This window comes from Thalassophryne amazonica, chromosome 8 (genome assembly GCF_902500255.1).
Source record: "Thalassophryne amazonica chromosome 8, fThaAma1.1, whole genome shotgun sequence".
Classification (NCBI taxonomy): Eukaryota; Metazoa; Chordata; class Actinopteri; order Batrachoidiformes; family Batrachoididae; genus Thalassophryne; species Thalassophryne amazonica.
In genome coordinates this window covers 32,962,847-32,986,859 of record NC_047110.1, presented here as the reverse complement: position 1 = coordinate 32,986,859, position 24,013 = coordinate 32,962,847, and positions in this window count along the sequence as shown.

Below are 24,013 nucleotides of genomic sequence, written 5' to 3'. Positions count from 1 at the left end.
TCATGTCTGTCCAAACACAGTACGTTGTCCTGCTGGGACGTCCAGATCGACAGATCTCCACAGCCACTTCTGTTGGTGGCCACACCTCCTGTCAGTTCAGAACACAAACCAAGGTGTCAGGTTGTGTGTTTGCAAAGCCACACTCGTGGGGCACTTAGACAAATTTCACTGCCAGAATGATAATGATTATCTGCTGACTGTTGTCGTGTTAACAGTACGAATGGCCACACATTTTCCATGTGCCATGCGAGTGGTGTTAGATGTTTATGCGTGTCGCCTGGAATTTGGCCAACACCTGCTGCAAGAGGGTTCGATGGGCTTGCACAGCTCGCTTTGTCTTTCAGCCGCTGGTGTGCACAAATAATTGTAGCAACAGGTGTACGAGGCAGCTGTGATTTTACGTTTTGTATGCGATTCCTGCCTCATGTGCACTTTATCTGCAAATTAGCCAAATTCGCAGTATGTGTGAAGGGGCCCTAAGCCCCTGTCACACTTAGCAAGAATGTGGAGGAACCATTCCGACATGGCAAATATTGCCATAATCTGACACAGTCTGGAGGAAAAGAGGCGTGGTCCGAAGGCATCCAGACTGACTCGTGCACACCTGCAGAATGCAGCCCAAGCATATTTCAGATGACAGACTGCTGTCAGACAGTACCGACACTGGAGCTGTCACTCACCCACTCACTCACTCACACAATCAAATCTCTGCTTGTCCTCACATTCCCAGCACGAAACTGACCTCTCATCAGTGTGTGTCTCAAATGACGGAGTGCGAACGTGTGTTCACAATGGCTGAATGAGCCACGTGTGCCTGCATGTGTAGAACAGGTGATCAAAGCAGTGTGCGAGTGTGTGGCCGAAATGTTTGCTCAATTGCATGTATATGTGTTCATAAACACTGTACCAGCCACTCCTCGTGTGCATGTGGGACGCACATGGAGCACATGTGCGCACACAAGCACAGGAGCTGTCCATCCAGGGAGTGCACAAACAGGTTGACAACTGTCATTTGTCCGAGGAAAAATCCCTTTAGCTTTTTGATCAGTATAGACTTGCATTGCTAGACTGTATTTGTCCCGCTGGACTCATTAACTGTTGTTGACCTGTGCTGGCAGTGCGCCAACTTCCCATATGTGCGCAACTTTGAGATGCACCCAGTGGACCTTCTCTTTTCTCTTTTTTAAACTCTTTTTTTTATATCATTTTAATTAATGCACATCTTAACACAAATGTAGTTTAATTATTGTTGTGGGATGGCACTTCACATGGGATTCATTTATGCCAGAGGTGGATTATGCTTTTTTCATCTGATCGATGTTGCCAGCACACAGCGCAGCCGGGTGAAAGGGACTTCACCAGCTGTCTGCGCTGTGGAATGCAAGGTACCGGAGGTTAGTTACATGTTTATTTATGTCGTCATTTGCTGGGCAAACATTTCCACATCATACCTGCTACAGACTTAGGAGGTGTACGTGTAATAATACATGTGTTACAGCATTGACATCACATTCAGCTGCGTTGCAGCGCTGCACCGAGCCTCTGACGCATGCACAGTGCCACATACATGTTATTACATGATAATACCTCCACCTCCACTGGACCCCGGCCCTCCCTGACCGGGGTCCAGTGGAGGTGGACAAACATGACACAGCATTTCAGGAGGCTTTGCTGTGATCAATCAATCTTGGAGCTCAATCAACTGCGATCAGATCATTTCAGATGTTGTTTTGATGTCGTCAGAATTTTTAAATTGCGGTTAGATGGTGGTCAGATTACACATGGACCGCCGTCAGATAGGTGCCCCATCTCTATGGTGCCCGGAGAGTTTTGAACATGTGCATCACACTCGGGGGCCGCCGGCCGATTTTGACCAACTCGACATCCACTGATGGCTGTCAGAACATTTTGGAACTGAAATACGGCACTTTTTGGATGTTCGCCGATTCATAAGTCTGACGCCACTCTGCGTGATTCCGGCTATATGTGACGGGGGTATTAGCAATGTAGCTCCATACCCCCAAGCAAACATGGTGGCTCATTTCGGGCCAGCAAGTGCCCGGCTGTCCAACTGCCAGAATGTTTGAAAATTCATGAGGTTTTTGCATTGACCATTTCTAGTTGAACGTAGGCGTGTAGAAGGCAGAATATGAGGTAGATCCACAAGCCCATGATTCAAAGTCGTGTGTCATTTATAAAGAGAGCTTTGTTTCAAGGTGTGTGTACAAATGGTTTTATAAGCGCAAGCAAAATCACTCCCTCGGCCCTCAGTAAATCGGAATGTGGAGCTGGATATGCTCCACAAGCACCTGGGCAATGAATCAGAACCAGTTTCAGGGTTATTCTCGCTTCTTGCTGTACATTTTGTCAAAAGTAGAAGCAAAATGCCATTCTCCACAGTCAGAATAAATTGGTCATATTTAAAAACAAAAGAACAAACCAAAAACACTCTCACTCTTTGTATATAAAAGTAAAAAGTTATTTCAGTTTCTCTGTTTTGAAAGCAGGTACACAGACCACTTGACCACCACGCTGCTCCCACTCTTTGTACAAAGGTAACATTTTGGTGAAAATGTTACAGGCTTGGTAGAGAATAAGGAGTGTTACTGTCGCTTTAAGGACGGCCCCCAGTGGCTGTGGGGCGCGCCGCGCTCCGAAGCCGCCATTGACAGGCTGAATGACCATTTCATTTCTAAACGGATGGCTGTCTGGATCCGTGACCATCATGTGCCATTTCTCTGGTTATCACAAGAGCTGGACATCAACCATTTTCCGGCAGATTTCACTTTTAACAAGAGATTTTGTCATGGAAAGCCACTAGTGTGGCTGGTGTGTTGGGCCAGGACCCCCTAAGTGAGCAAGGATAAAGTGTTGCTGTCAAAGCAGGGCAGGAATGGCAGCTGGCAGACTGCCGTGGGAGGCTGCGGCACACTGCTGCACCACAGCCTGCCCCGCAAACCCACCACAGCTTAGTGACCCCGACTCTAAATTGGTGAATGTGTTTACTAAATATGTAGATATAAAGTGTGTGCATTAAAATGGAAGGGCAGGAACGGTGGATGGTGGTTGCAGTCGGAGGTTGCAGTGCACGCTGCACCACAGACTGCCGTGCAAACTCATCACCAACACCTGACTGCAAACCTATATGAACCCTATAATGTGCTACTTAAAACCCAATATAATGTGCATGCAAGTACTGAACTAGTGAAGTGCATTAAACGGGTGTGACACGTGAGGCCTAATCCCAAGCAGCTGGCGGAAGGGAGAGGCACGTGGACAGGGAGTGGGCTGCACATACCAGCCTGACCGGACCCCGCGGCCCACCCTCAGACCCAAGGGAGGCGCCAGGGGAACCCACAATTTTTTATATATCGCTATGAAATTTTTACTTAAGATTCATATCCTGATAGGCAAGAACTGATTAAATTTTCACGGTCATAGGTCAAAGGTCAAAGCCAGGAAAAATCCCTATCTTTAACATTGAATGAATTTTCAAAAATTCATAACTCTTCAAAAAAGATAAAATTACTTTCATATTTGAGGGCGTAATGTAGGATGGTATCCTTTATCAATGGACAAACATGGATCCCGATCTCATGCACGTTACACATTTTGTGGCCATTTAAATTCAACATTGAAAACCCCATTTAATATATATTTTACATTATATCTTAATCAAACATGCCCCAATCACTCTTATATTGATAGTCTAGTGCAGACTGGTAGTCACCCTTGCCATACGGATTGTGGATTTTGTGGACATTTAAATTTAATATTGAAAAGCCCATTTGGTGTACGTTTTGCATTATATCTGAATCAAAAGTGCCTCAGTCACTCTCATTTTTCTCTTATGGATTTACCTACACTACCAAAATTGGATGGAGGGTCCAGTTTTATGCTTGTTTGTCTATCTTCCAGTTATCAGTCGGAAACCATGTGCTAAAAAGCACAAATTGTGCATAGCAAAGATATGGCTGACAACATGCCTGACCAGTTGTTCTCACTGTGTTGTGTACAATAACACTACCTCTAACCTTAGGGGCATGAAATTTGGGGTTCCACAGTGATCTGCCTTAGTCCCCCTACTTTTCATCCTTTATATAACATCCCTTGGGCACATATTGTGATGTTTTGGGATTACCTTTCACTGTGTGAGACACTGGCATCAATTTGACCAGCTCACGCTAAGCCTAGGCTTGTGTGTAATATGTCACACTGACAAAGTGAGGAACCTTGGGGTAATTTTTGATCCTACGTTGTCCTTTGACTTCCACATTAGAGATATTACAAGGACTGCTTTCTTCCACCTGCGAAATATAGCGAAGATTTGTCCAGTCCTGTGTATGGCTGATGCTGAGACCCTGATTCATTTGCCTCTTGCAAATTGCCTATCCCGATTCATTTGTTTCTTCTAAATTGGACTACTGCAATGTTCTATTTTCTGGTTTACCGCAGTTCAGCATTAGGGGTCTCCAATTGGTTCAAAATGCTGTAGCTGGACTTTTGACATTTTGGTGTCTCTTCACTGGCTTCCTGTCCCTGTGAGATCAGATTTTAAGGTTCTGCTATTAACCTATAAAACTGTTCACAGACTGGCACCTCACTACTTAGTTGACCTAATTAAACCCTATGTACCGGCCCGGGTTCTGCATTCTCAGGGTGCAGGGCTACTTTGTGTCCCTAGGTTGAATAAAACGTCTGTGGGTCACAGAGCTTTCACTTATCATGCCCCTGTTCTGTGGAATGATCTCCCTGCATCAATAAAACAGATTCTGTAGAGACGTTCAAGTTCAGACTTAAGACGCACTAATTTTCCCTTTCATATGGCTAGCATACTGGCATAGTATGGTACAATGCTTTTTACCCTTTTAAATTAATTTTATTAGTAAATGAGTGGGTCGCAGCCTCGCCTGGGTCTTTTAGTGAAGCTTAGGGCTAGTGGCCGACAATCTGTATTTGTTGTCTTTCTGCCACCTGATTCTGTTTTTTTCCTTCTGTTTGTGGTGCTGCTCCATCCACAGATGGGAGTGGGTTTCTTCTTCTGCAGGCCTCCCGTCCTGTGCACCAGCACGGACTCCCAAAATCTCCTGTATATTTGCATTGTCAATTGTGTCGGTAAAATGGCCAAAGCAGAGGGTCACCACTTTGAGTCTGGTCTGCTTGAGGTTTCTTCCTCAAATCATAAGAGGGAGTTTTTCCTTACCACTGTTGCCTGTGTGCTTGCTCTGGGGGTTGGTAAGGTTAGACCTTACTTGTGTGAAGCATCTTGAGGCAATTTTGTTGTGATTTGGAGCTATATAAATTAAATAAATAACTTAATTAATTATAACCAATATTCTGTGAAAATTATCTTAAAAAAGAATTCAGAAGCTGAAAGAGTTACGAAAAAAAAAAAACCTGACAACACCACCAAAAACTTTGATTTGATTCAAGTGCACCAACTAAATGTATACTCCTGACATTTGACCACATCAAATTTAGCTTCAGGCCCCTTCACACATGACACAAAGCTGGGTGAATCAGGCTGAGACAGGCCGAAATAGGCTGAATGGGCGAAACCCAAAACATTCTAGCAGCAGTCAGGAGGGACATACGGTCAGACAGCCGTGTATGGATGCCGTATGATCTGCGGCGACAGTTTCGTGCATGATCGTGTGCATGCACACAAACACAGTGCAACCACGGTGAGAGGTGATACCACAACGTGCTCTCACAGCAGTGAAAGCAATTAAATGTTGTACAAATGTTCATAAATCAAACAAAATCTGTATGGACAAAATAATGAAAGACTATAGAACATGATAAGAACAATGAATGTACCACTGAAATGTAAGACAATCATGTTACTGGTAATGTTGTTTAATTGATGCTGATGAACTGAAGCTGGGACAGCATCTGTGTTGGAATTGAGGAAACAAATGGATTTCTTTTTGTCTGTTAAAATATTTAATACCTGTATATGGTGCAGAGAATACAAGAATTCTCATTCTTCTGTTTCTTTTTGTTCATGAACCATGCCCATGGATGTAAACAAGGAATTAATGGAATGACATGAATCATATGAAATTAAAACATCCCTCGGTCCCTCGCGCACGCAGTGACCAGAGGTCAGGCCAGTGAAGTTCACGGAGGCTGCAGGCCACCTGCCTGGAGAAGCTCTGGCCATATGGACGTGTAGCATCCACGTGCCACATCAAGAACACATCAGCCAGCCATACAGAGGTGAAAGTGGCTGGGCACATGGAGGGTCCACGCATCCAGCTGTCTCCACTCAACACGCTGAAGGACACCATGTTGTGTGGACTATAATTTACGTGGTGGACGTGACATTAGCCCAGGGGTGGGCAGTGAGGGCTGAGACACTGCAGGTTTTCCTTGCAACCAATCATCTCAGCAGGTGATTTGCTGATGAGCTTCTCCCCTGAACATAAACACCTGATCATCAATGAAATCACCTGCTGAGGTGTTTGGTAGTAAGGAAAACCGGCAGCGTCTCGGCCCTTCATGGCACATGATTGCCCACCCCTGCATTACCCTCACCAACGGGCTAATCATTTCAGATGGTCCACCCTGGCTGCATGGTTATCACTGTGTGCACTGAGATGTGGGAAACATGAGCTGTCCACACTGGTACATGCATGTACACAGCAGTCAGGTGCAGCATGATGTGATCGTTTCGGTGGGAATGCGTGAGCCGTGACCTTCTGACAGCTTCGGGGCTCCTGTGTGCACTGACCCGATCTGAGCGACATGCCCTCTGTCCAGAGCAGCAAAGTGCTCACATGGCTGGGCTCCACAGCTGACTTTTTATTTTTATCTCTGTTGTGGCATGGGTTCACTGCTGCCCGGTAATTCCACCGCCAGAGGGACATGCTGTATATGTCAATATGTCATGATGGGTGGTTGACAGCTGTCATATCCCACTCAGCTGTGTCTGGTGGCAGTGCACCGAGCAGCTCGTCAACTCGCTGTGAGCAGGCAGCATGCTGATGGCACGTGCACGTCTTATAGTACAGCTGTGATGATCATAATGTCTCATATACATTGTGTAACCCATGGGAGGGAATGAGAATGTATGTATTAAATGACATCCATCGTGGATATGACAGCCCAGCTGTGCAGACTGCACTGGACAGCAATCGCACTGCACTCCAGCCACGCCGTTCAAGCTTTCACCACCTCAGCTACACCTCGGCAATGTTGGATCGGGGAGTGGAGGAACGCGACACACTTCCTCGTCATTCGTGGTGCTCGGGGGGGGAGGGCACGACAAACTCGCGCTTCATTTGTGGTGCTGGGGGGGGGGCTCTCGTCTCACTGGTTTTCCCAAACATTAGGCACATGCAGCAGGTGGAACACCTGCAGGAGCACACTGAGGAGCACTGGAACGAGACTTTTAGCCAACTTGGCATCACTGTCCTTCAGCATACTGCAGCAATGAAACTGAATGAGGTGCACCAGGGTTTAATTGTGCGCACGTCAGAGAAGAACAAGGATCACCACGCATCAACACTTCCACAACACGAGGCGAAATGAAAGTGGTGCGTGACATTCATGGACGATTTTTTTGACAGCCAAAAACATGCTCCATGAAAATTACGAATATCACGCACCAACACACATTATTACGAAACTTATTCAGATGCATTAAGTCACATTAAGAATGTGAGGAATTTGACAAGAATGACACAAATATGACATTCGGAACGCGTATTGCCTATGTGTAAACGTAGTATTACATTCCACATTTACACACTGTCTGAAACTTAATTCTTGCCTGTGCACTTCAACAGTTTATTCCAAATTTCGTTACCTTTTCAACTGCTGTTGTTTGACGAGACATCCTTGTTGTTTTTGAGGAGCGACTGGTTTCTCTCATGAAGAGGTGATGTGACAGAAATGGGTTTCAAATTGCCTATCCCCTGTTTTGTGCAGGGCTGGGCACGTACTTGTTTTTGACTAGAATGAGGCTTTGACTCAGACGAAAAGTCTCAACACTACACAGGATCTTTAAGTCTCTTGAACTATGATCGTTCAATCTCTTCCAGTGATTACTCACTGAGTTGCAACAAAACAACCAACAGTGAAGTACAGGAGCTGTCTTACTGCTATTTCACAGCAGTTTTTCCTCTTGAAAATGTCTGGTGGCATTTCTGACAGTGTAAAACAGGTCTAATGAGTCAGTCCTGGTCTGTTTTATGACAGCAGATTTGTCTATTACAGTCCAAGAAGATAGCATTGTTATGTCTAGCTAATCTCCCGTCCATGAAATGGCTCAATTATGTTTACATGAGCTGCAGAAATGACTTTTACCTTACAGGCTGTGAAATGTTTGCAAAAGTGCCTGTCATGTCAGTGAAATGGTGAACTCATGGGTTCCACTTTTTTCTAAAGCTGTTCGCCTCAGGCAGCCTTATATGAATTCATATAAGGCGTGTGCATGTGTGTGAGACATCCTGTTCAAACATGTGTTTCAAAGGTGTGACGCAATATTTTGAACACACCAAAAAGAGAGCATTTAATCTTAAAACACAGGCCCAGATCCAGACCGGTTTGGACCGATGCACTTGCATCGGTCAGATTTTTTTTTATCCATCGTTCGTCATCGGTAAAAAAAAAAAAAAACGGGAATAATCCCGAATAGTGCCGAACGTGTCCCCACGGTGAACACAGCTTTTGATTTGATCCCACAATGCACCACGCAGGTGTACACATTCAAACCGGATCAAACAAACATAGCGTCAGTCGAGTCGATGATCATGGCATCCAGGAAAAAAGTTGTGCAAAGAAAATTGGGCGCTTATTTCAGCAAGAAATGATGAGTGGTTTATAAATAGTTTTCAGACAATAGTGTGTTTGAAAGGCATTCTATGATGACTGAAATTACATTTTCGGTGGTTTTCCGACCATACATGTCAACCTATACGGATTGTCCGTAAATTATACAGATTTTTCTGAGTTTCAGAGTCATACGGACATATAAATAAAGTCGGATATTCAGGGTTTGGTCTGCAGCGGGTCTGTAATCAACCGTTTCTGCAGCGCGACTCCACTTTGAACCATGAACCATTGAAGTAATGCTTAGAACCACTAGCTCGCTGGTTCTTTGATTTGTTGCTCTTCAGAAATGGTCAAGTCCGCTTCTTAACCCCTCTCAAAGCCATTAAAATACCGTGAGTCACTTTTGCATGGATTAAAGTCACTAACTGGGACTCTTGTCTTGTTGCAGTCAAGAAACGAGAATCGTCCCTCGTTCCGTTGTCACATCTCCAAATGCTGCGCGGCTCTCTGCCGAGACAGAGTCCACTCGGAATTAATAACTTCAAAACAAATTGCCACTTTAAATAAAATTACAACTCTTACAAACGTTGTAATACAGACAAGAAACTACAATCAACTAAAATGTTTTTGTTTTTTTTCCCTCCCAAAATGAGACGTGCTGTAAGAGCGCAGACATATGGAAAGACATTCATGCCAATAATATCTGAAAGGAAATGCTTTTGACAAAAACTACAGATTTTGTTTCATTCTACTTATGTCAAGGATCCACAATGTAGAGTTTATTATGTCCAAAGTGTAAAGATCCAGTGACCAATTTCATATTTATTTACTTTAAGACTCAATAAAATGTTGTTCATTTTCAATTTAATCGGCTTATAAAGCACCAAATCACAACAAAATCTGTCTCAAGGCACCTCACATAGAACTGTTCAACATAAAAAAATTAAAATAAATAAATAAAAATGAAAAAATTCAAATACATAATTAAAAACAGAAGTAAAAGAATAAAACATATACAAAATAAAAAACTATTGATAAGAAAGAGAATAAAATAGGCTTTAAGTCTTGACTTAAAAATATCCACGGACTCCGACTGTCCCACGGTCGCAGGAAGACCGTTCCACAGAGCGGGTGCACGATAAGAAAAAGCCGAATAAAAGAATGAAGATTATTGAATAACAAGACGCGTATGATTTTTATTTTATCATTGGGCAAAAATGCATCTGTCAGATTTTCACTCTGGATCCAGTCCTGAAAGTCAAGTTTATGTCCAAAAATTACAATTTATGAAATGTCATATTATAAATCACCACTTTACTGTGCGTGTGCTGGGAACGGTCTGCGGAGAACTTCTTGGAATAGAGGAGCTGACCTGCCTCTTCAGTTTCATAATGTTGTAGTGCACCTGTGGGTGTCAAAATCCAACCACTCATCCACGTCGTGACACCTGGGTACCAGATCAAGCAGGAGATTTGCTTGTTTGGGTGAAATACGATGGAGGAGACTTCACAATGAAGTGGTATAGAGGAGGATTTTGTTTCACCAAAACATCATGGCAGCACAGTGGCTTAGTGGTTAGCACTCATGCCTCACAGCAAGAAGGTCATAGGATCGTGTCCTACTCTTTCTCTGTGGATTTTGCATGTTATCCCTGTGTCTGTGTGGGTTTCCTCTGGGCACTCTGGTTTCATGCTACAATCAAAAAACATGCTTATTTAAGGTTTACTCCTCTCTCTGCCCCTGACCAAGGCAGCGTCCCCGGGCCCCGGACTCTGGCTGCCCACTGCTCCGAGTGATTGGATTGTGTCTAACTGTAATTACGATGGGTTAAATGCAGAGGACAAATGTCATTGTATGTATGTATATGTACTAGAGGTGGGCGATACTGGGAATTTTGGTATTGATCCGATACCAAGTACAGGCCCAGTATCACCGATATTGATACCGATACGTTTTCATATTTAAGCTTCATAGATCCAAAGGATCCAAAAGACCTAGGATAGAATTTCGCCAAACATTGTACGTGACAGCAAAACACTTTATTATCACAATCAACATTTTTGTTAAAAAAATATCACTCAACACAACTTAAAATCTCCTGAGGTTGAGGGCCGACAAACCACAATACAAGGGTGCGCTGCTCCGTGTTGTGTGACACAGTGCAGCGCTGCTCTTACAGACAGAGAGTAGACTTTGATTAATCTGCATGTGCAGCAGTCAGTGCGTGTGGGAGAGAAAAAAAGCTTGAGTATCAATCTTTTTACACGAGGATCATTCAATATCAATACCAGCGTTGGTATCGATATTATCGATCGATCCACCCACCTCTAATATGTACAATAAAGGCTATATTAATAAATGGTCAATGGACTGCATTTGTACAGTGCTTTTCCATCTACATCAGAAGCTCAAAGCTTTGTAATGATATCTCACATTCACTCATTCACACAGACATACTCACACACCGGTGTCAGGGTGCTGCCATGCAATGCGCTCACTACACACCGGGAGCAACTTGGGGAATAAGGACCTCACCCAAGGGTCCGTAGTGACCATCACCATATTACTATCATCTAATCTAGGCATCTCAGATGTACTTTCTGGCAAATTGTAGCTGAAATTTCAGCTCTTCTTTTTCAGAATATCCTCCTCTTTGCCACTTCATCATGAAGCTGTACAACTGGTGATACACAATGCAAAACACGCACTGCGCACAATTTCTCCAATCATAGCCAGAGAAGTAACTTCTTCTGGGTTGTCTGGGTGTCTTGGTGACTTTCCTCACTCTTCACCTTCTTGCACAGTCACTCAGATTTCAGAGGCGTAAAACTCCGGCTTCAGAAAGTAAAAGTCCAGCCACATATTTGTTCCATCTTCCTAATAAACCAGCTAATTGTAATTAGTTCAGCTCTTCAGGCAGGTGGATGAGCTAATTATTGAGCTTACCTGTTTTAGGTGCACAGGCAGAAGCAAAACATGGGAGGGTTTTTTACTTTCTGAAGTCATAGTTTTACACCTCTGTCAGATTTTGAGAACTGTCTACATGCATATTTACCATACAGTGCCATACTGTTTGTATTTCATCATAACTGATGGAAATAAAGTCCGATACATATTTAGTGACTTGGAAATGTTCATGTATCCATCCCCCACTTGTCTGAAGAAAACTGCCCATAAAACTGATCACTTGCAGGTATTATATGAAATTGTCCCATTACTTATGCAACTCATCATCTTGGCATTTCTATTTTTAATTAATTCATGTTAAGTTTTAGAGGTCTGCCTTGAGTTTGAGTTTAAGGAAGATAATTTTAGAAATTTTTCTATTGAGCAGCCTGATTTACTTTTTCTATTTGAAATGGCAAATTAACAAATTAAACAAAAAATTAAAATATGTGAAATGTCAAACGGCTCAATACCTTTGGAGGACGTCTGTTGGAAATCGCAATGGTTGAGCATATTAACCACCGTGCAAACCAGCAATAGTCATGTACAAATGAAATACAAATTGACAATCCTTTCTCCATAAAGTGACCATACAGGAGAAATAAAAAAGTATTACGTCACTGTCCACCTGTTTGCTGAAAACAAACAGTCGTGAGGAGTAGCGTTTAGTTCTGATTTTCTTTGACTTCGGGAACTGACGTTGATACCACTCAGCAACTTGTAGCAGGTATTGGCGCTGCTGTTCATCCTTCATTACGATCTGATTGTAATCCTGGATAAGTGCAACTCCTCATTCAGCAAAATCATTGACAGCAGCAGTGTTATCCAGGACCTGCTGTGATGACTGGAATGATGGGTCATCCTCCCACTCTGAGGGGTCCTTGATGAGGAAGTCCATGTTGATGTTGAATGCCTCAAAAATGCAACCTGAGGCAGATGTAATAAAATCTGCCACTAATGAACTGATTATCCAGTCCATAACTCAAAATCTCACTTGCACATCACAAAAAACAAGGGCTGGGTGGCAGTGGTTAATATTTTTTTCAAATGGCATGAAATTTCACCCACTGTATTTTTTCCCCTAAAGGAACCAAAAAAAAAAAAACAAATTAAGAACCACCTTGAAAAAGGTGAAGTTTGTTTTTCAGGCCCACCCTAATATATATATATATATATATATATATATATATATATATATATATATATATATATATATATATATATATATATATATGTATATAATAAAACATTTATGTCAGGCAAGTGAACCATCCAAAAAAATACCCTCGTTAACTTGCACTTGTAGATGTAGCGACGAACTGTGTTAACTGACAATGGTTTTCTGAAGTGTGCCTGAGCCCACGCGGTAAAATCCTTTACACAATGATGGTTTTTAATGCAATGCCGCCTGAGGGATCGAAGGTCACGGGCATTCACTGTTGGCTTTCATCTAGAAAGTTCTCCAGATTCTCTGAATTTTCTGATTATATTATGGACTGTAGATGATGGAATCCCTAAATTCCTTGCAATTGAATGTTGAGAAACATTGTTGTTAAACTGTTGGACTATTTTTTCATGAAGTTATTCACAAAGTGGTGATCCTCGCCCCATCTTTGCTTGTGAATGCCTGAGCCTTTTGGGGACGCTCCTTTTATACCCAATAATGACACTCACCTGTTTCCAGTTAGGGGTTCTTTGAGCATTCATCAACTTTCCCAGTCTTTTGCTGCCCCGTCCCAACTTTTTTGAAACGTGTTGCAGGCATCCATTTCAAAATGACCAAATATTTGCACAAAAACAACAAAGTTTATCAGTTTGAACATTAAATATCTTGTCTTTGTGGTGTATTCAATTGAATGCAGGTTGAAGAGGATTTGCAAATCATTGTATTCTGTTTTTATTTACATTTTACACAATGTCCTAACTTCATTGGAATTGGGGTTGTATATACAGTATATATATAATCTAAAGCACATGTCCTATAAGTTGTAATATGACTGTGTGTCTCTCTGATAGATTTGTTTTATTTTCCATGAAAGTTGTTTAAAATTTGATTCATGTAGCTTTTGTCGTCCTATTTTTTTCCTTCATGTAACAGCAGCCTAACTTGGTGGTGTTGTTCAGAAAATGGAACCACTGGATGAGGGTTCCCATTCAATTCGCATGTCTAGCTATTGTCATTATATAGCTGGCAATGTCATGATGTGGATGCTGAACTCTGATAAACTAGACAACTGAAAGCTTTATTTGGAATCAGTGATTTGGCTGCATATCTGCTTTATGATCAGCAAAATTACAATAACTAGAGGAAACAATGTGTCCAAGAGATGATAATAATAATTACTCTCATTGCACAAGCAGCTGGAAATGGAATTAAAAGCCTGCAGCTTTAACAAATTGACAGGGAAAAAAAGGAACCAAAGTCAAGCTGGTGCAGCATCTCCATTAGGTTAAGTGCTTAAACTCTTGGCAATCTGACTGCAAATTGGGCCTGGGAGCTCCTGCCAGCGGTGCTGTGACAAGCTGCCACTCTGCAGACTAACCTGGCCCACAGTGCTGCCTCCTGGTCTGCTGATCATCAGGTGAGCAGATACTGAGCTTTAACCAACAGCTCCCCCTTTAGAGCAACTCAGAAAAATGTGACACAAAAATAGTGGATGAGGAAGCGAAGCCAATTAGTTTTGCGCCTATTGAGCTCTGCAGTCCAGATGTGCTCTGAGGAAAAAACATTTTGATGTGCCCAGTTTGCTCTGTCCTTCCTGAAGCTCAGCAGACAGCCTTGGCACTCTAAACACACACACACACACACACACACACACACACACACACACACACACACACACACACACACACACACACACACACACGTGTACACCGATCACAGTCGGATGGACAGTTGGAAAGCTGAATTTGGAAATAGACTCTGCATGCACACACACTTTGCAGTTGTTTTGCTCAGACTCATTTGATTTTTGAATTTATTCTGTGCCTGTAAATCGTCTTCAAAGCATACACAAAGGCAAGCAAAGCCCACATTTTGCATATGTATTATCAACCTTATTGCATTTTGCAGCTTTGTTAATATACAGAAAAAGAGAAATAGCATCACTCCTTTCACCATGCAACAAACCTGATCTTCAACAAGATGTGCACAAACACATACGATAGCTTGCAAAAGTATACAGCCCTTAGATATTTCACAAATTTTAATTTGTTTATGGCATTTCAAATACAAAAGTAAAGCAGACTTCTCAGTATTATAATTTCTAAAATTTTCTTTCTTAGACTTAAACTGAAAGTAAATCTCTACAACGTGATATAAATTAAGAAAAAATATAAAAGCCAAGATGATGGGTTACATAAGTAATCAGCCCCTTTGGTATAAAACCTGTAAATAATCAGTTTAATTGACAGTTTTCTTCAGACAAGTTATGGGATGGATACATGAACATTTCCAAGTCACTGAATATGTCTTGAACTTTATTTACATCAGTTATGAAGAAATACAAACAGTATGGCACTCTATGGTAAATCTGTGTGGAGTAGACAGTTCTCAAAAACTGAGTGACTGTGCAAGAAGGAGAGAGTGAGGAAAGCCACCAAGACACCCAAACAACCCAAAAGAAGTTACAGGCTTCTGTTGCTGTGATTGGAGAAATTGTGCATAGTGCATGTTTTGCATTTTGTATCCCCAGTTATACAGCTTCAGGATGAAGTGGTGTAGAGGAGGGTTTTCTTTCACCAAAACATTAAATCTGGGCTTGCATCTCAGATGTACCTTCTGGCAAATTGTAGGTGAACTTTCAGGTCTTCTTTTTAATAAAACCATCCCCTATATGACTTCATCATGAAGCTATATAACTGGGGATACAAAATGCAAAACATGCATTGGGTGTCTTGGTGGCTTTCCTCACTCTTCTCCTTCTTGCACAGTCACTCAGTTTTTGAGAACTGTCTACTCCACACAGATTTGCCATAGAGTGCCATACAGTTTGTATTTCTACATAACTGATGTAATTAAAGTTCAAGACATATTCAGTGACTTGGAAATGTTCATGTATCCATCCCCCAACTTGTCTGAAGAAAAGTGGCAATTAAACTGATTATTTACAGGTATTATACCAAAGGAGCTGATTACTTATGCAGCCCATCATCTTGGATTTTATATTTTTAATTAATTTATATCACGTTATAGAGATTTACTTTCAGTTTGAGTGTAAGGAAGATCATTTTAGAAATTTTTATATTGAGAAGACTGATTTACTTTTTGTATTTGAAATGCCATAAACAAATTAAAATGTGTGAAATACCAAAGGACTGAATACTTTTGCAAACCACTGTATGCACAGGAAGCATGGGCCACTTGTTTTTGTTCTGAAGAGCCATCTTCCTGTGTGTAGGAAATTCTGCAGCAAACGGCTCATTCTCACAACATTCATCATAAAATGTACATAAAAATAATGCATGAATGGATATGCATGAATGAATGAATAGGCTTTATTTCTCATGTATTCCTCCACTGGGATGCAGTGATTATAATCATCAACAACAAGATGCGGGATCATCCGAAGGGGGAAAAAATGAAGTGTTGTTTTATACCTAGAATAACAATAATAACCTTAAACCAAACCATAACGTTAACCCCAACCTCAACCAAAATGCAAATGGAAGCTTTTGAACACATTACACACATGTGCATGGATATTCACAGGAATATGCATGCAAAATCATGCTTTAATATGATATTGCACTAAATGTGTCATAAGAATATGTTGCAGCAAAACATAAGGGCCCCGCTTACTGGTTTTTCAGTTAGCACCAGCATAATTGATGTTCACCATTATTTTTCATGAAGAAAATGAAGGTGCTTGTATTTTCTGAGGCACTGAAAAAGCCCAGCCACAGACCCTGTATAATGCAGTGAGTGAAAAGACAGATAAATAAGTCCAACCCTTCCAAATCTATTATATGGCACGGCTCATCTATAGCAGGATATGACACATGGGCACGGTGATCCTTTAAAGTGCTCCAATAGAAATAAAATAAAAGAATGAAGGCTGACATTGTCCGTCTAGTACAGTGTGCACACGTGCACGTGGGGTGTGTGTTTAAACTTAAATCCATTTCTTTCCTCAGAAAAATAAATAAATAAATGAATAAATACGGGTTAACACAATGAATCCGGTCCATGCAGCTCATCTGTGGCTGGACAGGATGTGTCCAGCCGGCTCCCGTGTGTGCAGCAAACTGGTTATGGATTGTGATGAACAGATCCCTGAAGAACACCTCAGAGTCTTCTGGAGCTTCTATGTGGCACTAGCCATCCATTAGACACAGCAGCCCCTTGAGTACATCAGAGATGGGCTCCATTTGGATATCTGCACCTGGGAGGAGGTGATCCATTCCCAACCTGATTCCATTCAGTATGGCTCCACTGCCATTGCCCATATGATCATGTGGAAGCCATTATTGTGGCATAAAATCATCTGGCCACTGTGTGTGGCAGAGATAACACTACACCAATACAATGACCAACACCACAGCACTGTCTAACCCCAAAACATGACCAGTTGTGTGACTTCACTCTGCCCATACTATTGCCCCACATATATCATATCTCATCTTAGCCATGTATGTGTTTAACAAGTGCCAGCAGCAGCCCGGTGTCACAGACCGAATGCTCCCCTCACCCCATAAAAATTGGTCCGTCCTGCCTCCAATGCACATGCATCATTTTGGAACTCAGCAGCTCATCTGAGACAAAGTCTCTTCTCCCAAAGCGACCAAATGGATTAATGAGATTATAAACCATTAGATGACAAGGTAAAACCTCTTAAATCATTCTAAAGTCAGTGTTAAGCAGAAACGAGGTGATAATCCGTGAACCACGGCTGATGACGCATGCGCAGTAAAGGCAGGGGGACCGATTTTTAGTGGGGACCGTTCGGTCTGCGACACCAGTCATCCCTAGAAAGAGACATTCAGGCCTGCAGGGAGGTATGTTAGCAGTGTGGAAATCCAGGTCACATCTCTCAGCATTGTATAAAACCTAAAGTGGGTCAGGTGATCAGGGTTATTGGGACACCAGCTGCCTCCCCTGGTCAAGAGGGGACCTACAGAGTAGCGGTAAAGTCCCTGAGGTGTTAACATTGGGCCTTGTTTCCTTCTGGTTGCAGACATGTTGAATGACTGACATGTGTGCAACCTCCTGGTGCAGCTCAAAATTATGGAGAATTGAAAAGTAATAAAATAGAGACCATAACCCCATGGCAGACACTTCTGGCATGAAAAACTATGACAACACATGTAAAAGGTACCACACCACAGAGGTGATGTGGTTCCTGCACAGAGTGACAATGAACAGAGCTGATGTGCCCCAGGTACTATACTCAACAAAAATATAAACGCAACACTTTTGGTTTTGCTCCCATTTTGTATGAGATGAACTCAAAGATCTAAAACTTTTTCCACATACACAATATCACCATTTCCCTCAAATATTGTTCACAAACCAGTCTAAATCTGTGATAGTGAGCACTTCTCCTTTGCTGAGATAATCCATCCCACCTCACAGGTGTGCCATACCAAGATGCTGATTAGACACCATGATTAGTGCACAGGTGTGCCTTAGACTGCCCACAATAAAAGGCCACTCTGAAAGGTGCAGTTTTATCACACAGCACAATGCCACAGATGTCGCAAGATTTGAGGGAGCGTGCAGTTGGCATGCTGACAGCAGGAATGTCAACCAGAGCTGTTGCTCGTGTATTGAATGTTCATGTCTCTACCATAAGCCGTCTCCAAAGGCGTTTCAGAGAATTTGGCAGTACATCCAACCAGCCTCACAACCGCAGACCACGTGTAACCACACCAGCCCAGGACCTCCACATCCAGCATGTTCACCTCCAAGATCGTCTGAGACTAGCCACTCGGACAGCTGCTGAAACAATCGGTTTGCATAACCAAAGAATTTCTGCACAAACTGTCAGAAACCATCTCAAGGAAGCTCATCTGCATGCTCGTCGTCCTCATCGGGGTCTCGACCTGACTCCAGTTTGTCGTCGTAACCGACTTGAGTGGGCAAATGCTCACATTCGCTGGCGTTTGGCACGTTGGAGAGGTGTTCTCTTCACGGATGATGCGAAGGAGATGTGTTGCACTGCATGAGGCAAATGGTGGTCACACCAGATACTGACTGGTATCCCCCCCCCAATAAAACAAAACTGCACCTTTCAGAGTGGCCTTTTATTGTGGGCAGTCTAAGGCACAACTGTGCACTAATCATGGTGTCTAATCAGCATCTTGGTATGGCACACCTGTGAGGTGGGATGGATTATCTCAGCAAAGGAGAAGTGCTCACTATCACAGATTTCGACTGGTTTGTGAACAATATTTGAGGGAAATGGTGATATTGTGTATGTGGAAAAAGTTTTAGATCTTTGAGTTCATCTCATACAAAATGGGAGCCAAACCAAAAGTGTTGCGTTTATATTTTTGTTGAGTATATTTCTCCTCCCCCAGTTTGTGGAAGTCATCTTTGTGACACAAAACGGACCTCATCGGGCCATTAGAGAACATTTCATGTGGTAACCATTGTTTGATTATTCTGGTGGACTACATAATTCAATAACATTTCAATGAAACATTTTGCATAGGTTCTGTTTGATATTATCTACCAAGCCGATCACAAAGCAGATTTTGATGGATCAGGGTACCTCATTAATGTCACGTATAGTGCAGCATCAATCCAGGGATTCACTCTAGAAAATATAATGCTTTTGATCCCCACACACATGGATTGTTGGAGTGATTCATTAAAACACATTAAAACATGAGATCTGTGAGGGAGGAAGCTCAGAATGTTTATGCATGGTTAAATTGTTGTTGTTTATGTAGTGGGATGTGCTCCAAGCCTATATAGGGGTTTATTTTATTTTTATGTTTTTTATTATTATTATTACTTATCTGGAACCCCTATCCTTTGCCTTATTAGAGTAAACTGGTAAGATGATCTGAGTCCATATCAAAAATACATTAAATATGCTCCGGACAGCTGCGGCAGCTAAGGAAATTCAACTGGCCAAAAACAATGATGATGAACTTCTACACTGAGTCCATCAGCTCCTCCTCCACGGTCTGGTATGCTGCTGCCACTGCTAAGGACAGGAGCAGACTGCAGCATATCATACACGCAGCAGCGAAGGTGATCGACTGCAATCTGCCATCCCAACAGGACCTGTACACCTCCAGGGCCCTGAGTCGCGCAAGGAAGATAGTGGCCGATCCCGCTCACCCAGGACACAAACGTTTGGTCACCTTTCCCTCTACCAGACAGCTGAGGTCCATCAGGACTAAAACCTCAAGACACAAAAACAGCTTATTTCCATCCACAGCTGCCGGGACCCTCACCCCCACTCCCACAAAGTACCTGCACTGAAAGGTACTGTACATCAACATGCCTTTGCACAGCCCCATTTCACTATATTAAATTTATCTGACAGTGAACATAGTCTCTTCTTATTTGTCTACATGACTCCTTTACTTCGTACAGAAGTATTTTTTCCTTTTCTTTTTATTGTTGTTTATGCACCAGTGACACCAGATCAAATTCCTTCTAAGTGAGAACTTACTTGTCAATAAATTCAATTCTGATTCTGATGTGCAAGCAAAGCTGCACACACTGGGCAATAGCTCAGGGGAGAAGTTGCTTCAGGGCCAAGAATGTCAGCAGTCCATTTACAACAAAGAGGCTCACCTGAGAAAATTTAACCTGAAAGTTAAAATCTTTTTTTAACAGCTTCCTATATCCAGCTCAGAATTACTCACTGAGTCGCAAGGATTGTTTGTGGATGAATGGTGAGGAGAAGAGGTGGTGTGCACAAACAAAAGGACTCACACACATCTACTACTATATGAACCTCCTTGGAGCATTGAGAGACACTATGTCTGTCCTTCTGGTATCTGCAAATATGGAGAAAGATGAGTTACATCCTGAGATTCTCAAACCAACTGTATTGCTAACAAAACCTTGTATGAACCATTTTACTGCAATATAGAGAAGACAAAGAAGTCCTTTGTAGTCCCTGAGGTCCATTGGTGGTGGCCAATTATTCCTGGATCACATACTGTGAAATGAATGAGAGCCTTCACTGTCCCTGGACATCATGCCAGTCTAACGTATTTTAACTACCCCCCCCCCCCCCCCCCCCCAAACCTGGTACCCAATTACAGCTGGGTGGACTGAGAAAACAAGTGTCTTGTACAAAGACACAAATAAGATGACCAGGATTTGAACCCATCTCTACATTACTGGTAGTAGAACTCCTTACCTTACTATTACTGTTATCTGCTTTAGAGCAAGCAATGGGAAGAGCGGCAACACAAAGAGTGGACACTAAATCAGCAGCATTCTGCAGACTTGTTCTCCCCGTACATAGGCACACACACTTCATTCAGCACCCTTTTAAAGACAGAGCCCAGTGTTGTGGGCCATAAGGAGCTATAAAGCCTCTTCGAGCATTATAGGAAAAGCTGTTGCAGTTGAGTTAGAGGCGATCATGGACTTAGACATGGTAGAAGATGCACAGAGTGGATGATGTAGTGCCATTGTAATTCTTGATAAGATTCTTATGATGCTTCACAGAGTTACAAGATTACCTATACATTAATACTGATAAAATTACATCCGTATAAAATTACGGCCAGGATTTTATTGTTGGACTCTGAGTTGATGTACCATCAACTAAAAAAATGTGTTGGTAAATAATATGGTTTGATGTGTTTTACATCAAATATAGTGCAATATTATGTATTATAATTATATGGTCACACAACTGTGCGAGTGCCTACTATGTCTGAGGTTGTGATTTGGTCACCTCATCTCTGTCCTCACAAAGTGAGAGCTGTGTTCAGGTTCTCTGCAGTAAGATAGACTTGTTTCCGGTGGGGGTTGACCTCCGCCAGGGCTGCACCTTATCACCAATCTTGTTTGTGATATTCATGGACAGGATATCGAGGCGTAGTCAGGGGGAAGACAGTCTTCAATTTGGTGGGCTCAGGGTCTCATCAATACTTTTTGCAAATGATGTGGTCCTGTTGGCTTCATCAGCCTGTGACCTCCAACACTCACTGGGTCGGTTTGCTGCCGAGTGTGAAGCGGCTGAGATGAGGGTAAGCACCTCTAAATCTGAGGCCATGGTTCTCAGCAGGAAACCGATGGATTGCCTACTCCAAGTAGGGAATGAGGTCTTGCCCCAAGTGAAGGAGCTCAAGTACCTCGGGGTCTTGTTCACGAGTGATAGGACAATGGAGTGTGAGACTGGCCGGAGAATTGGCATTGCAGGGATGGTGTTGCATGCGCTCTACCGGAATGTTGTGATGAAGAGGTTGCTGAGCAAAAAGGCGAAGCTCTCGATGAGGTTTGGGTCATGACCAAAAGAACTAGATCGCAGGTACAAGTGGCCGAAATGGGCTTCCTTGGGAGGGTGGCTGGTGTTTCCCTTAGAGATAGTTTGAGAAGCTTGGTTATCCATGAGCTCAGAGTAGAGCCGCTGCTCCTTTGTGTTGAACGGAGCCAGCTGAGGTGGTTCGGGCATCTGGTATGGATGCCCCCTGGGCACCTCCCTAGCGAGGTGCTCCAGGCACATCCAGCTGGGTGGAGGCCCCGGGAAGACCCAGGACTAGATGGAGAGATGATATCTCCACACTGGCCTGGGAATGCCTCGATGTCCCCCAGTCAGAAGTGGTTAATGTGACCCAGGAAAGGGACGTTTGTGGTCCCCTCCAGGAGCTGTTTCCCCCGCAACCCGATCCCAGATAAGCGGTTGAAGATGAGTGAGTGAGTGAGTGTGTTGTGATTTATTTGACGGTTTGATTATTTTGTTGTTGTTACTGGTAGTATGGCCAGATCAGATGGTCACCGCTCTGAATCTGGTCTGCTTGAGGTTTCATACTACATTCAAAAAAAATGGCCAAGGACAATTTTCCCTACCACTGTTGCCTATGAGATGCTCAAGGGGGTGGGTACTGTTAGACTGCCCTTCTGAAGCACCTTGGGGTCATTTATGTTGTGATATGGTGCTATGAAACTACAACAAATTGCAAATTGCAAGACAATACTAAGACTCTTCAAGCTGTATTCAAGCTTGGTATTAACAGCTTTCGAAATGATGATAAACAGCTACCAACTGAGAGAGTTTGAATAATAGCTTGACACAAAGCACAATGTTCACATTTGTGCTTTTATTTATAAATCTGAGAACTTGAAAAAAGAAATAGGCCTCCTATTGTGTGATGATTAACACTTTCAACCACACCTCAACCTGTTACTGAATGTCAATGTAGCACGCTCATGATGCAAAAAAAAAGCAGTGAAACCTCTTACTGTATGTCATCTTTTCTGTTATTATTTAAAGTACAGGTCCAAAGCATTGTTTGCAAAATTGTAAGGGGAAAATGTGTGAAAACCCTACTTGTGTCTCTGGTGTAGGTTTTTCTTTCTATATGTGGGTATCCTCATGTTTCATTTGTACGCGTGCTGAAAGTGTTTGTGGATGTTATTCCATATTGGAGTTTAAATGGCTTAAATGAGCATTTAATGATTTAGGTGGACAGTATTTTGTCTGCAAGCATGAGCTGTGACGTTACCCTACCATACCTTGGGTTGTTGTGACATGCTGCCACTGTGCAAAGGCTGTGCACACAGCCATGCTACTGATCTCTATGAATATATGTGTGTGCAGGAGTGTTGCATAGTCCAAACAAGTCATCATTAAATTTTGTGAAAGGTCATGCCTGTCCATGTATCTTACCGACATACACACATTGGGCCTCATGTATCAATGTTGCGCACTTGTGACGTAAATTTAAGGCGTAAACTTGAAATATACCAAATTCGCCGTGACATGTATCACGCAGTGCGCACCTGCCCATTTCTGGCGTACGCCTGACGTGATCTTGATAAATGCGGCGGGTGGAAATGATCATAATTATAATAAACACACCCATAAATATTCAGACTCCACTTCAGACACACCCTCATTTTACGACATAGAAGCCGGAAAGACGGCAATAAAAAAGACCTCCACCAATCACGACGTGTGCCAATAGAGCGTCAAAAGCGGCTGTCGTATCAATTGTTTTGTAGTATATAATCAATAAAGTGTTACAGTGGTCCCTCATTAATCACTGGAGTTATGTTCTAAAAAATAGCCCGTAATACGCGAAACTGCGACGTAGTCAGTGTTATTTTTTACAATTATTATAGACGTTTCAAAGCTGTAAAACC